We start from the raw sequence: 14,367 nt of genomic DNA on the forward strand, positions 1-14,367 counted from the left end.
ACTTTGAATCGTGCCTTTTTCACTTAACGTTATGTCATAAAATTTTCCGCGTGGCTACGTTAATCTTCATAATCACCATTTTAAATGACTCTATAATTCTTTGGGAATTGAAGGTGTTATCTATATATTATATATTCGTATATACACTCAGAAAAAAATACCTATACACACACACAAATATTCAGAAATACCAAATAGTGCACAGTAAAAACTAAGTCTTCCCCTCTAGCCCTGACCTTCAAGGCCCCTTAGAAGCAGTGGACAATACAGTTTCTAATACGTACCTCCAGAAATATTCTATGCACATAAAGACCTATATGTGAACACTTCCCCCTCTCCTTTTAGACACAAATAAGACAATACGAGATACTTGCTGTTTCACATAATACATCTTGGATACCATCTCGTGTTCACACATTGAGACAGACCTCATGCTTTTGAACCACTGCATAATATTCCAAGGATGGATGTTCTATCATTTACTAAACTAATATTGATAAACACTTAGGGTGTTCCTAGGGGTTTTCTTTTCCTATTACACATGCCACAAGATGTAACGTTGAGGTTTCGACTCGGCTGCCAAGTTAGAAAATACATTCCAAAGGAATTGCTGGACTGCATGAAAAATTTACCACAGAAGTAACTGGAAGCTGGTGACCTGATCACTGAAACTTCTCAGCTACCCCAAGGATATAAAAGGGTGGAGAGAGAGGAGATTGTGAAGGGCTTTGTGAAGGCTGCCTCCATGCCCTGAAGACAAGAAAAATAAATTTAACAGGGTAACTCAAGGAGCTTGATATACGTCCCTGCAGTCTGGGGGACTCAGCAAGCCAGGGCCACCTTCTGCCTGGAAAGTGCTGAGGGGAAAGTGCTGCCTTATTAGCAGAGAGGGGGGGTGTGGCTGCAGCCTGGGCTCGTCTCATGGGCTCAGGGTTTGTCCCAAGAAAATTACACACGTTTTCCTGTGCAGCAGTTGGCGTGGGTTGTCTTAAGTCATTGCCAGCTCTGGTCTGCCCTTGTCTTTCTCTGCCGTCAGCTGCAGGCTCAGAAGCCCAGTCTTAGCTCCTTGCTCACGGAACACAGCCTGTTGCCCTCATATCCTTAGTGCAAGTCAGGAGCAGACACTCCTGGAGCCAGGAAATGGACCTGGACACAGCTCTCAGCCTGGCTCCTTGCCTTTGACCCTTCCTCAGCCCTTAGCGTGGCAGCACACCCTGTGGGCTGGGCTGAAACAGAGACCTCGTGGATCACTGGGCTGATCCCGAAGGGGCTTTTCTCTTCCGTTTCTACCACCCGCACCAAAGACAGGCGCTTCCCTTTCACAGGGTGCATGCAGACCCCCACCCTCCTGCCACCCACTGTCCTCTGGGAGAGTCTGCCTTCTGGGCTCCTTCCCCTCATCGCTCCTCCCCTGCTACAGGCCAGCAGCCGAGGTCACGGCGCACAACCCCCCCCCCCCACCCCCCCGTCGTCGTCGTGTGATCTGTCCTTCCGCGCCTGGGTTGTTCTCTCCCTGCTGCCCTCATTCTCAGCCAGGCCCAGAGCTGGCTGCCTCCAGAACGGAGTACATGGTTAGTGATGACCAGCCGCTGGTGGCATCACTGGAGCACAGCAAACTCTGCGAGGAAAGTCAGTGCCCATGAAGATAATACCCAACCCAGCACCGCTTTTGTAACTTTAACGTGCGCTGGAAGAAGCTGGGTGTCTTGCTAAACTGCAGCTCCTGACCCGGGAGGTTTTGACGGCTGCAGAGTCTGTGTTTCTAACAAGCTCCCAGGTGATGCCATTGCTGCATCTGTGGGCAAAACCGAGTGGCAGGCACGTAATACATTCCAAAGCCACTGTGATTTGTAAAAACGTCATTCTTTAGGATCATGTCATTAATTCAGGATAATTGAGGTAGGGAGCACAGTCTGAGTTTTAGAAAGTAGATTCTTTAAATATTGCAGAGTACCAGGGTTTTTGCTTCTTCCAAAGAGATGTATTTTCACTGGATGGGGTGGCAGAGGGTTAAAAAAAGGAGGGTCCCGTGGATCTGCTCCAATGAAGAGGGAAACAGGGTCACAGGTCTGTTTTCCTGCTGAACTACAGGGCCTTGAAACAGCTTGGAAATGCCTGATTCTGTCTCATCGGCTAAGATGCTACAACTGGTTATCTGACCCATTGCTTTCTTGGCACCCAGGGCCCTTTTTAGTTTCTTTCCCCCTCGTCCTCATGGAGTGTGCTCTCATATATTCATTGAATACATGAACAATGAACTGAATTTGTTTGCTTAGAAATCGGTTTTCTCATAGATGGTAGAAAAGTAAACTTTGGGGGCACCTGGGTGGCTCAGTTGGTTGGGCAACCTCGGCTCAGGTCATGATCTCACAGTTGCTGGGTTGGAGCCCCGTGTCAGGCTCTGCGTTGACAGCTCAGCGCCTGGGGCCTGCTTAGGATTCTCTGTCTCCTTCTCTCTGCCCCTCCCCCGCTCGCACGCACTCTCTCAAAATAAATAAATAGACATTAAAAAAAAAAAAAGAAAAGAAAAGAGAAGTAAACTTTGGTGCCATCCCTACATTGTTGCAAGGTCTGTGCACCATCCAGATTAATGACGCTTTCCCAAGACCTTAGCCCAGGGCCTGGCACCCATTTCCTTCCTGTGCCCCTGCATGCCCGGGGATTACTCAGAGGTAGGTGAGTGTGTTTTCCCAAGCAAGGCTGAGCAATCGTCTTCACTGCCCAGCAATGACGGCTTATAACAGCCCATTTATTATCACCACTCCCTGCCTATGTCAGGTACAGGTGGGGGGGTGGGGGCGGGTGGTGCAGGAGTATTGACAGGCAAGTCAAGAGGCTGCTTTCAGAGGCTGCTCAGTAAATTGTTGCAAGGTTTCTCCCTGAGTCATCAGGGCAGGAAAGAGCTTGGAGGACTGGGATTGTCCTACTAGCGGCTGAGATCTCTCTGGATGTGAGCAGACACAGATGCCTCAGGCCGCCACCCCACCAGCTGCCACCTCATTTGCCTGATGATTTACATGCCTGGGTCCTGGACACTCACCCGGAGGGATGTTTCTGGGCTGTTTGGGTAAAATACATGCTTTATGCCTATCTGTGCAAGTGAGGAGTTTTGGGGAGGGATCAAGGATCAGGAAACTCGATTTCTGGCTGTTTCCTTAATTCTGCATTTCTACCAGAGATGCCTGCTGCTGATGCAGGCATAGCCATGAAGTTGGAGCATCTCACTCGAGTCTACCTTACAAAGAAATTCATGGGGGGTCCTTGGCGTTGGAGAGGGGTGCACAAAGAGAGCTGGTGAGTATAACCCTGGCTTTTGAGGAACCGACAACCTGAGCAGGATCAGAAACAAAGCAACATCCTAAGAATGCTCACGGAGGAACCTCTGTACAAATGGGCTCAGGGGGCATAAGGGCACAAGGGTGGTGACCACGTAGGGGTCAGAGGTACTGTGGCCTGGTAGAAGGCAGGGGTGTGCTAGCTGGGCCCTCTGGGGAGTTAATCTATCCAAGGTCTCTGTTTCCCCTGTATAGCAAGAATAATAACACCTGCCCGCACAGCTGCTTTAAGGATTAAATGAGATCATGGATGTGAAAGACCTAGACCAGCAACTAGCTCTAAATGGCCTTGGTCACAATCATTATTAGTGTTAGTAAGATGAAACTATGGATCGGCCATGGTGCTGCCTTACATATCCCGCCTGCCTGCCGCCTTTCCCACTGTGAGGAAGGGCTGCCCTGAGTTCCTGCGGTCCCCCGAACCGTGAGTGTTCTTTGGGGTCTATAGTGTCAATGCTGGACAGAGCACAAGGTGCCACCTGCGGCCACCAAACAGGATGGACCAGAATGAGGCTGAGAGGCCCGCTTGAGGGCAACACTTGGGACCTCAGCCTCAGGACCATCCCCAGCCAGCGGGCTGTCACGTGTCGGCGGACCAGGAGGCTGCATGGTGAGTGGGTAAAAGCACAGAGCCAAACGGGATGCAAACCCTGTGCTCTCACCAGTTGTAGGACTTGGCAAGTTCTTGAACCTCTCTGTGCCTCTGTTTCTCGATCTGCCAAATGAGGGTAATAACAGTACCTACCACACAGGGTTGTTGAGAGAATCAAGGAGGCCAATACATAGGAAGTGCTTGGAACAGTGCCCGGCACAGAGTACACACGATGTAAATGGTAGCTATGCGTATTTAGCAGAGGTCCTTGGATGTGCAAACCTGGGTTTTGTCACTCTCTGATCATTTTGAGGGGGTGACTGGCGTGTGTAGGGTAGTATTAGGAGGGGGTGTGGCCAGAGGACTGAGGACAGCCAGGTGGGCGGGCAGAGCCCTCCGACAGGTCTGTGGCTCTGCAGGGACGGAGAGGATAAGGTTGGCAGCCGGGAGAGAGGAGGCCACCAGCCTGTCCAAGGTCAAACACTTCCTCTTACTCGTATTCTAGGAGCAGGGAGCTCAGGGCCGTGCCCAGGATGACATCTCCTTGTTCCGCAGATAGAGAATGGCTGTCTACATGACCCTTCGGGGGACCACGTCTGTCAACAGCAGCCTGCACTTCCTAACCCGTGGGGCAGCCCCTCGGTTTCAGGATTGGGGCCTGAACCTTACCGTGGTGACATCTGACTTTTCCTAGAATGATTTTCCTTCTTTCCATTTCCTTCTTTACTTAAAAAAGAAAAAAAAGAAAAAAAAAGCCTTGCTGTGTCATATGTATTTTCATAAGTCACCTTGGGGTGTTCTTGGAATAGGCAGAGAATAAACATACTAGTTCCTGGAGTTCTTATTTAGCTTTCTTGAAGTTTTTATAGTATCTATCTATCTATCTATCTATCTATATCTATCTATCTATCTACCTACCTACCTACCTATCTATCTATCTAATATTCAGATTAAAGCCGTGAGAAAGATCCCAAGCCCACAGTTCCAGGCATATTTACCAAGCTCTAGCTCTGAGGAGCCCTGTTTACAAACCACCAGTCTGCTCCATAGAAACTCTGCAATGCTTAGTATGACAGTTTGATACAAAAAAAAAAAAAAAAAAAAAAGGAAGTAAGATGGTTTCTTAGGACCTTTAGGGCAATTTGCTAACTACTGGTGGGCACTAACTGCTAAAGAATGAATATGGGTTAATATCCAATAGGAAAGCACTATGAACAAAAACAAAAGTCCGTTTACCCTTCTATTATATAAGATAATCATCTGTGAGTTTAAGTAACAATTAGGCCTTAAGTGCTACTGATGGAGTTTAATAATTAAATGAGTCCTGGACGTGAAATGTATAAGAAAGCATTTGAAAGTAGTTTCGGAACTGAATTTTAACTGACGATCATCACAACCTATCGGCTGCCTCAGTTTCCCCATACACTGAATTCCCTGTTCCTCCAAATGCTCCCACTTTCCCCTTTCTCTCTTTTCATGTTTAACTCTCATTCCTCAAGACCCAGCTCCTTCATGAAGCCTCTTCTGATCCATCTCGTGCAAACCCTGTAGCATTTTGTCACTCTTAGGCTTCTGTGTATTCGGAAGCGGGCCTGGCTCCCTCCCTCCCCCCACCCCAAAGGAACAACGTGGTGTCTGAGTCGCTTTGCACACAGTGATCGGCCCACACTAGGGCAGTTCCACCAGTAACAGCTACCGTTCTTCCTAATTCTGCCCGGTACCTTAACTCAGTGTCTGCTTCTCAAATAATTACAACCTATGTGGTGACGTTGGTATAAAGACAAACATGGGGCGCCTGGGTGGCGCAGTCGGTTAAGCGTCCGACTTCAGCCAGGTCACGATCTCGCGGTCCGTGAGTTCGAGCCCCGCGTCAGGCTCTGGGCTGATGGCTCGGAGCCTGGAGCCTGTTTCCGATTCTGTGTCTCCCTCTCTCTCTGCCCCTCCCCCGTTCATGCTCTGTCTCTCTCTGTCCCAAAAATAAATAAACATTGAAAAAAAAAAGACAAACATAGTAATATAATGTATTAAAACATTTTCTTTAGGGGTGCCTGGCTGGCTTAGTCAGTAGAGCATGTGACTCTCAATCTCAGGGTTGTAAGTTCAAGCCCCACGTTGGGCATGGAACCCACTTAAAAAAAAAGAAAAATAAAACATTTTCTTTATACCTAAAAATTCATTTTTTTAATCTGATTAAAAAAAATTAAAACATTTTTGTAAGTGCCCCCTGAAGTATTATGGGCCCTTGGCACTATGCAGGTGTATAAGGCCACCATTTCCTGGTTTGGCAGACTTGGGCAATTCACTTAAGTCTTCTGCGTTTAGTTTTCTTATTTGTAGATTGGCAATGATAATAATATGACCCAGTTTACAAGATTAAACGTTAGCTATTACTTATTTAGTATCGCACAGTCAAAAGTAGAGAAACAAAAGGAAAAAAAAAATCTAGATTTCTTCTTATGCTCTGAGCCAACCTCAAATCTAGTTTTTCATTTTATTCTTGGCAAAGACGGACTTCCTATTTCAAAGGAAAAGCGCTACAAAAACAAACGAAACCAAACCCAAAGCTCTTTCCGAAACATCCAAGGACTCTCGCCAAACAGCAACTTGATGAGTTCACAGTAATGAATCAGAAACTCACGCTTAGATTTCCTTCTCAAAGTCCCAAGAGGAAAGCAGGAAGGCGAGGACTTCAGAGAGCAGCTGGCCGTGCCAGCCTCACTCTGCCAGCTGAGCGGGAGGTGGGGTCGTCTGAGAACCCCCCCAGACAGCGCCCCCCACTGCCGGGCTCAGCTCACATTTGTCCTGGGTCCTCCCCCAGAGAGCAGGAGGCCCTGACCAGAAACCAGATTGCTATTACCAGAGCACCCCAAACCCAGTATCTGGTTACTGCTTAATCCCTGACCGCTGATCCATTCATTCCTAGCTGCAGGTAGGATTTCTAAGAAAGATTTGGGGGGTAGAGGTGGTACATCTCTGTGGGTGATGTTTTCTAGGAAACTGAGCTAGCTTCCTGAGAGATGTCACACACTGGAACCTTCCCAGTGGCTGGCAGGGGAACTCTGGAATGACTCAAGTGAGGACCTGAACCAGGAAAGGATGGGTTATGGCCTAAAACCACACCCTTTTCTCATTTTGTCAAACAGCATCCGTTTCAATTACAGCTTCAACAGCACCGCCCCCTCCCTGCCAACCAGGAAGCTTTCCTAAATGAACCAGAAGCCCTTTCCACCCCAGGTTACCCCACCCCCACCTCCCACCTCCAACACTGTTATTTGCATTTGCATATGCAGTTAGCTTTTTTAGTGACAAGCAGTGATCTCCGAACAGCTTCAGCACGGCCCTCTGATGGAATCTAATGAGCCGGTGGCAGCTTGTTTAAAGATCTTGGCTGAGGTCTCAGAGCCTGTTTGCCAGGTAATCAGTCAACACACGTGGACTGCTTGTGCATCGTCAGTAAAGCCTTTTTTTTGCAGGCACTGGTTTGTGCAAGACAGGGAGATGGTGAGGGAGCACCCAGCTCTTAGAAATGGAGAAGTCAGGAAGGACAGAAATAGAAGCCCCAAAGAACTCCAGACGTAAACATCTCTGCACTGGCTTGTTCACCTGTGTGACCATGCACAGCAGAGGCAACAGTTCCACGCTCATCCGGCCGAGGTTCTAGAGCCAGGGTCCTCCCCCTGCCTTAGCAGGCCTTTATATGGAACACATGGTCTCTCCAGTACTGAGTCGAATCAACACGGAGCTTTGCCGCCATCCCCTACCCACCCTAGACATCCCCCCTGCCCTGGGAAGCAGAAGGGGCTCCCTGGCCTAGAGGTGAGTACAAAGCTCTAGCTCTTATCACTCAAAATTGGACACCACTTGCCCCACGGCAGAGAAGGGGGGTGGTCACTCAGCAATTGTAATGGCAGGTCCACGCAAGCACCCACCACCTGGAGAAGACAAGATGGAGGAAGAACCGTAGCCAGAGGCTGTGGTTTGCGGCGATCCGCTATGACCCGCTTTAATTACTGTGTATCAGGCCCGGGGCCAGTGCTGGGCCTTCTGAACACAGAGATATACAAGACAGCCCTCTGGCCATCAGATATCCTAGATGAAGTCAGCCCCAAACCCAAGGCTGCCTGGACGAAATGCCAGATGACTGGTGCACGCCAGCAATAAGAACACACCAGTAAGATCAGTGGAAAAGACATACCTATGGTAACATTTACTGAGCACTTACTACATGTCAAGCGCTATGCTCCCTGGCTTACATATATATAATTTTTCCAGCAGTCCGTGAGGTGGGTACTAGAATTACTCCCATTTCATCTATGAGAAAAGTGAGGTTCAGGAGATGAAAGAGCTCCGCCTGGCGGCACACAATTTTATATGTCTTCTTCTTTTTTTTAATGTTTATTTATTTTTGAGAGACAGAGAGAGGCAGCATGAGAGGGGGAGGGGCAGATAGAGAGAGAGAGACCCAGACTATGAAGCAGGCTCCAGGCTCTGAGCTGTCATCACAGAGCCCGAGGGGGGGGTGGGGGGCTCGAACTCACAAGCCACAACCCACAAGCCGCAAGATCATGACCCGAGCCCAAGTCTGATGCTCAACCGGCTGAGCCACCCAGGCGCCCCTACCATTTTAATGTCAGATACAGGATTCGAACTCAGAGTTCCGCCTCATCAAGTGCGCCTGTGCACAAACGTACCCGTGCATGCTTTTCTTAAGTGATGGGAAAAGACTTTGGGAAAGCAGGCGCCGGGACTCTGACTCCTATTTGTTTTGACATAAAGAAAAAAACTTCGATGGCTGAGTTTTAAAGTCGGAGGGTGCCTTAGGGTGAAGAGATCATGTGAATTGTAATTAACAATTTTTCTTAAGATCGAAGTAGAGTTGGCATACAATGTTGTTTGTATTCGTTTCAGGAGTATAGCCTAGTGAGCGGACAATTTCATACATTACTCAGTGCTCACCATGATTAAGTGGAGTCACCATCTGCTACCATGCAACAGTATTGCAATAGTATTGAGTTGCAAAGAGGTCATTTCTGAGGCTTCGTTTTGCAATATTTAAAATCCTCGCCTTGGGAGCGGGCTGAAATGACGTGTAACGTGGGAGGGCAGTGGGCTGGGCCAGGCCGGCGGCGGGGACGCGCTGGGGGACAGAGAGAGGGAGCGGGAAGCCGCTCGGCCCGCCCCGGGGGCCCTGCCTGGGAGTCCCGGCGGAGTCCCTGCCCCGAGGGGTCTAGCTTCCCGAACGCGGCCGGCAGCGGGAGGGAGCGGGGAGTCTCCTCCACGAGCGTTTTCCGCGACCTGGGGGTCCCTCTCTTGGGGCCGGCCTGATCCGGTGGGAGCTGGTCTCCGGTCCTCGGAGCTGGTGTCAGGCCAGGCCCGGAGTCTCCTGAACCACAGCGCCATCTTGTGGCCGCGGACGGGGCGCGCCTGGGCTCCTCTGGCTCGGGTACCCGGAGCTCTCCGCCCCTGCGCTGGTGGGCCCCTACTGGCTTCCTCCTGGTGCAGGGAGCCCACGGGGGAAGTGGGCCTGGGTGCCAAGATCTGCCTGGCTCGGAGAACTGCCTTCTCATAATGGAAGCATAATGGAAGGAATGATCCTTAGATCCGGGCAGGCCAGACCCCTGCCCCCTTGATTGTGAGCTTTTGTCCCCAAGCCTCTCTTGACCTCCATTTTCTCACCTGGAAGAGGGTGTAGTAACACTGGGTGGAGATTAAATTACAAATCCCTTAGAGCAGTGTCTTCAGCAGGAGCTCAATACGTCATCGATGGTGTCGTTGTCCTCCGTCACTGCAACAGGTCTCAATGCTGCGGACACTCATGATTGGCAGATGGCAGGTGCTCTGGGTGCACTGCAAACTAGCAGTGATGCCTTCTGAATGCCAGCTCGATAGTAGGACAGGCGTAGCACTAAACATTTGCCTCTTTTCATAAAAGGTAACAGTCTGGTTGGTCTTGCACACCATGTAAAAGTATCTGGCTGTCCTATTCTTCAGCCCAGAAGAACGTTCCATCGTCATAGTCACTCCCGCCTCCCACACCTGCCCGTAGGAGGCCCTCTTGGAACAAAACTGTCCCACTCCTCGTAGGCATCGCCCTAGCGAGGAAAAAAGGGAAATAGTGTGGACCTGGGGCAAGGTACTAACTTCACCAAACCTTGTTTCTCGTCTGCAAATCGGAGATATTAATTCCTACCTCCGAAGGCTTTTTTTTTTTTTTTTTTGGAATTAATTGAGGTACTCATGTAAAACATGTAGAACAGTGGATTTAGCATGCATTAGCATCAGCAGAGAACTTACTGAAATACTAGTCATTGGGCCTCACCCAGAGTTTCTGAATCCGTTTTTCTGGGGTGAGGCTCAAGAATTTGCATTTCTAATTTGCATCTCTGGAGATGTTGGTACAATCTGTCCAGGAACCGAACTCGGAGAAAAGGCTAATCTAGCACATAGTAGACCCTCAATTAACGTTCACTGCCATTCCCCAATCACCCAGGTATGCATTAAAAGGAAGAATGAGGAAATATGGGGGAGTATTAACCCGAATCCAACTAAGTGAAAGTTGCAAACCCTGCACCCGGCTAGTAATAGGAACAGCTTCATGTAACAAAGGTTAATTGAATGTCTTCTTCTGTTCATTTCTCTCACGTGCTTTGCTGGGCGGTGCTTCCCTCGCGCTCACCGTCTCATCTGAGGCTCCTCGCCGTCATCTGAAGGGCATCTTATAGAGGCGAGGTGACTTGCTCGGGGGTTCAGAGCTCTGGGAGGCGAGGCACAGACTCGGCTGGGGTTGGAAGATGCCCGGGGCCCTTCCCAGCTGCCCTCAGACACACAAGCATGCTTGTAGAGGCTGGGTCCGCCGGCCCATGTGCTCACCCGGTTTGGGGTCAAGGGCCGAATGGTCTCCCCTAGCCAGGTTCCTTGACTTTCTCTCTCTCTCTTCTCACCCATGGGATGCTGGGTACTTCCAGAGCATGAGTTGTGTCCTGACCTCTCGCTGCTTGCTCCGGGCCCCCAGGCCCCAGCAAGAGGAGGAGGCCTATGGGGTTTGGGGTAGAGTCAGCAGTTCTCCCCCCCCCACCCCCCACCCCTTGGCATCCAGACCCTACCCAGGCCCTGTGGGTCTCAGAAGGAGTCCCCTTTCCCCATCCCGGCATCCGAGAGGCCACAGAGACCCGGTCTGAGCAACACGTGAGCGAGCCACCTTGAGGTCTAAAAGGAGCTGCTGCCCTCCCCGACTGAGCCTGGAGGGGGGAGGGGTGGAGCACTGATTGCCTGGACTCCAGGACACCAGGGTTCCCAGATTGAGTTCCTATGGTTGGTAGAAAGAACAAGGCCTTTAGAACAAAAGGGCTGGTTTGAACAAACCCCAGGTTTCTGCTGCCAAAATAGCTAGGCGGGCTTTAAAAAAAAATCTCCCAATTTCTTTGCCTGTGCTTATTTCCTTTTCTGCAAAAACGGGCTGAGGAGGACCTGCCTCCCAGAATTTCTGTGTGGCCTGATGCCGGCTGTGTGTTCAAGATGCTGGCACCTAATGAGCCATTCTTCCCCTTTGACATCCATCCCCGTCCCTACGGTGAGTCTGTCCGTCCCCGTCCCTACGGTCAGCCTGTCCCCGGGGGTACACAGGCGGTGAGCCCAAGTCCCTGCCTGCTGGCCGGGTGCTTCTACCCCACAGCCTCGCCCAAATAGGACTGTAGCAGAAGGTCTGAGACTGGATCTGACGGGGGGTGTTGGGTACCGGAGGCGAGGCCGCTGGTCCAAGGGACGGGCACCCAGCGTGTGAACCCTGCAGCCGGGGCACGAAAGCTGGGCTGGAGTCAGAGCAGGTGGCTTGCTAATGGTTTTCAGGGCTTTGCCTTGGAGGTGTGGAGAGCCATGTGACTCACCGCTGTGCCAGCCAGGGAGACTGGAGGCTCCTCCATCCGGCAGCCTCTGCCCTTGGCACCTTCCATTTCCTGTTGGTCCGTTCGTTCATCTGTCCCACAAATCCTTGTCAGAAACCCCGAGTGTGCTGGGCCCTGGGAACACAGGCCTGGGTGATGAAGACGGACTCCACTCGGGAAGGACTGAGGTGGGTTACCTCCCACTCGTCCCCATTTCTCCTCGCCGGGCCATGAATGAGGGTGAAGGTAGGCAAGTAGGAGCATTCCTTCAGGTGCCCGGGATTCACCCCTTTTCTCATGGGGTCACAGGGAAGGCCTGATGGAGAAGTTTCTGAGGCTGACTGGTCTGCTCTGGACTCCTGCAGAGATGTGGATGAGAAAGGAAGAGGCCTTGAAGGTTATGCCTGGGGGACGCGGCCATGGGATGGGCTTTAAGGGAAAAGGGGTCAGTTTGGTTCCAGTTCCAGTGTTTTCTTAAGTTTCTTTTCTTTTAGAAGATGAAAAGGGAGTCCAGAAGCCCAGGGTGGGGACGTTGGTGGATAAGAGGGAGGATGGAGAGAGGGCAGACGCTTCTGTGGCCCCAGCTGCCTCGAGTCTTCCTTTCCCATTTCTCTGTCTCTGTCTCCCCTTCTTCTCTGGCCGTCACCTCTGCTCTCTTGTCTCCTCAAAGCCTCCCCCTCCCAGACTATCTCTGAAGCCCCGAGGAATCACTGAAAACTACAACGACCCTCAAACCTGCTCCCCACCCTCTGCATCTGCTATCCAGATTTTGCTTCAAAGTTTTGTCCCTGACTCACAACTAGAAAAGAACTCCTGATGAGAAAAGGGAGAGAGAGAGAGAGAGAGAGAGAGAGAGAGAGAGAGAGAGAGAGAGAGAATGAATCTGGGGATTTCAGTTGGAGAGTGGAAGGAGCCTCCTTCGTGCTCAGGTGATGGTGACTCTGCACTGTGGCTAGTGAGCTGTCAGTGGGACATCACCACCGACCCCAGACCCCACACCAATCCTGCTAAGTGGGGAAATTGGCTGTTTGAGGTCTGATTAAAGGCTAAGTGACACAGGGTGATAGTTAAGTGACTTGTCTACGGGTATTAAATAAAGATTAGTTCTCCTGTCCATTTCCTCCTCCAACTTTCCTTGGAGGTGCCAGATATTCCTAAGGCCCCTCTTGTCGTCTCTGTGGCCATGGACCACCTTCTGGCCTCTTGCCCAAGTGCCAGAGCTTAGAGGTGGTTAGAAGTTTTGGTGTAAGAAACCTAGGTTCTTATTAGCTGTGGGAACTTGGCCAGGGCTTAACTTCTCAGAGAGTTAGTTTTCTCATCCATAAAATGGGGATAATAATAACATTTCCCATTGGGAGGCTGTGAGGAATAAATGAGATAATGAATGTGAAGGGCTTAACATGTTGCCTGGTAGACAGTACATTCTCAGTGTATGTTGGCCAATAATAATGGCAATAATATTTCCACTTGGATGGCCTGCAAGCACCTTGTACTCGGTGGTTTTTCCCTACAAATCAGCTCGCTGGCCTCGCTTTTTAGTTTCCTTCCATGGAGTCAGCATCCCTCCATCGTGTCCTTGGGAACTTGGCCACTTGGATTCTACTTTGTTCCTTCCTCATGATCCATCTACCATCGCCCCCATGCCCAGGCTCAGCCCTTCACGGGTCTTCCCTGGGACTCCCTGACCTGAGTCCCCTCATTCAATCCCTCCCACAGCCATCAGATTTAGTGTTTGGATTATGCGACTCTCCTCCTCAAGAACCTCTAGGGACTCCTTAGTGGCCACTACTATAGGTGACTGTCCACTCCTCACCCTGATGGCTGTGGTCCTCCACTATGGCCTGACATACCTACCACCCTCCTCCCTGCCCTCTCCCTCCCCCAACTTTTTCCCTTGGAAGGATGCAACTGTCCCCACTGCCCTCCTGCTCCCCTGTGTGTGCCCTGCGAGCAGGACAGACTCGCAGAGACTATCCTGCATAACAAAAGGAATCTTTTGTTGCTACCCTCAACCCACCAATAAACCTGGTCCACTTACATTCGTCAAGGTCTCCAGAGGAATGGATTTAATAGAATGTGTATCTATAATCTATAATCTATAATCTATACACATGCTCCTGTCCAAAGACTGTCTGTGGTAGAACCAGGAAGAGCCAATACTGCAGATGAAGACTGAAGGCAGTTGGCTGGAGAATTCTCTCTAGCTCAGGAGAGGCTGGTCTTTTTATTCTATTTAGGACTTCAACGATTGGATGAGGTCAGCCAATAGTACTCCGAGTCCACCGATTGAAATGTCCATCTCATCCCAAAACACCTAGAACAATGTTTGACCAACTATCTGGGCACTGGGCAGTCCCATCAGGTTGACGCATGGAATTAACCATCATACCACTTTCATCCCTCTCAATGTCTACCCTCTTGGAAGGGTCACATCCACCTTGATGCGTCTCCCAGGAACATTTACACTGTATCTCTAATGGTGGAACTTTAGCACTGCTTTCCCAGGCAAAGGAAGCATGATTTGGGGTGGCAGCTGCGGGACGGCGGGGGTGGGGGGGTG

At 50.4% G+C, this 14,367-nt stretch overlaps 1 long non-coding RNA gene across 2 annotated transcripts in view; it reads left to right on the forward strand.

Annotated features, from left to right (window-relative positions):
• Positions 1-7,329: 7,329 nt before the first annotated feature.
• The window catches only part of LOC111558349, a 41,807-nt gene continuing 34,769 nt past the window's right edge, over positions 7,330-14,367 (forward strand). The window contains exon 1 of one of the 2 annotated variants that reach the window (XR_006591588.1): positions 7,330-7,743. This is a non-coding gene — a long non-coding RNA (uncharacterized LOC111558349). The remainder of the gene's footprint in view (positions 7,744-14,367) is intronic. The other variant, XR_006591587.1, reaches the window with a different exon arrangement.

The sequence above is a fragment of the Felis catus genome, chromosome F1 (assembly GCF_018350175.1).
Source record: "Felis catus isolate Fca126 chromosome F1, F.catus_Fca126_mat1.0, whole genome shotgun sequence".
Classification (NCBI taxonomy): domain Eukaryota; kingdom Metazoa; phylum Chordata; class Mammalia; order Carnivora; family Felidae; genus Felis; species Felis catus.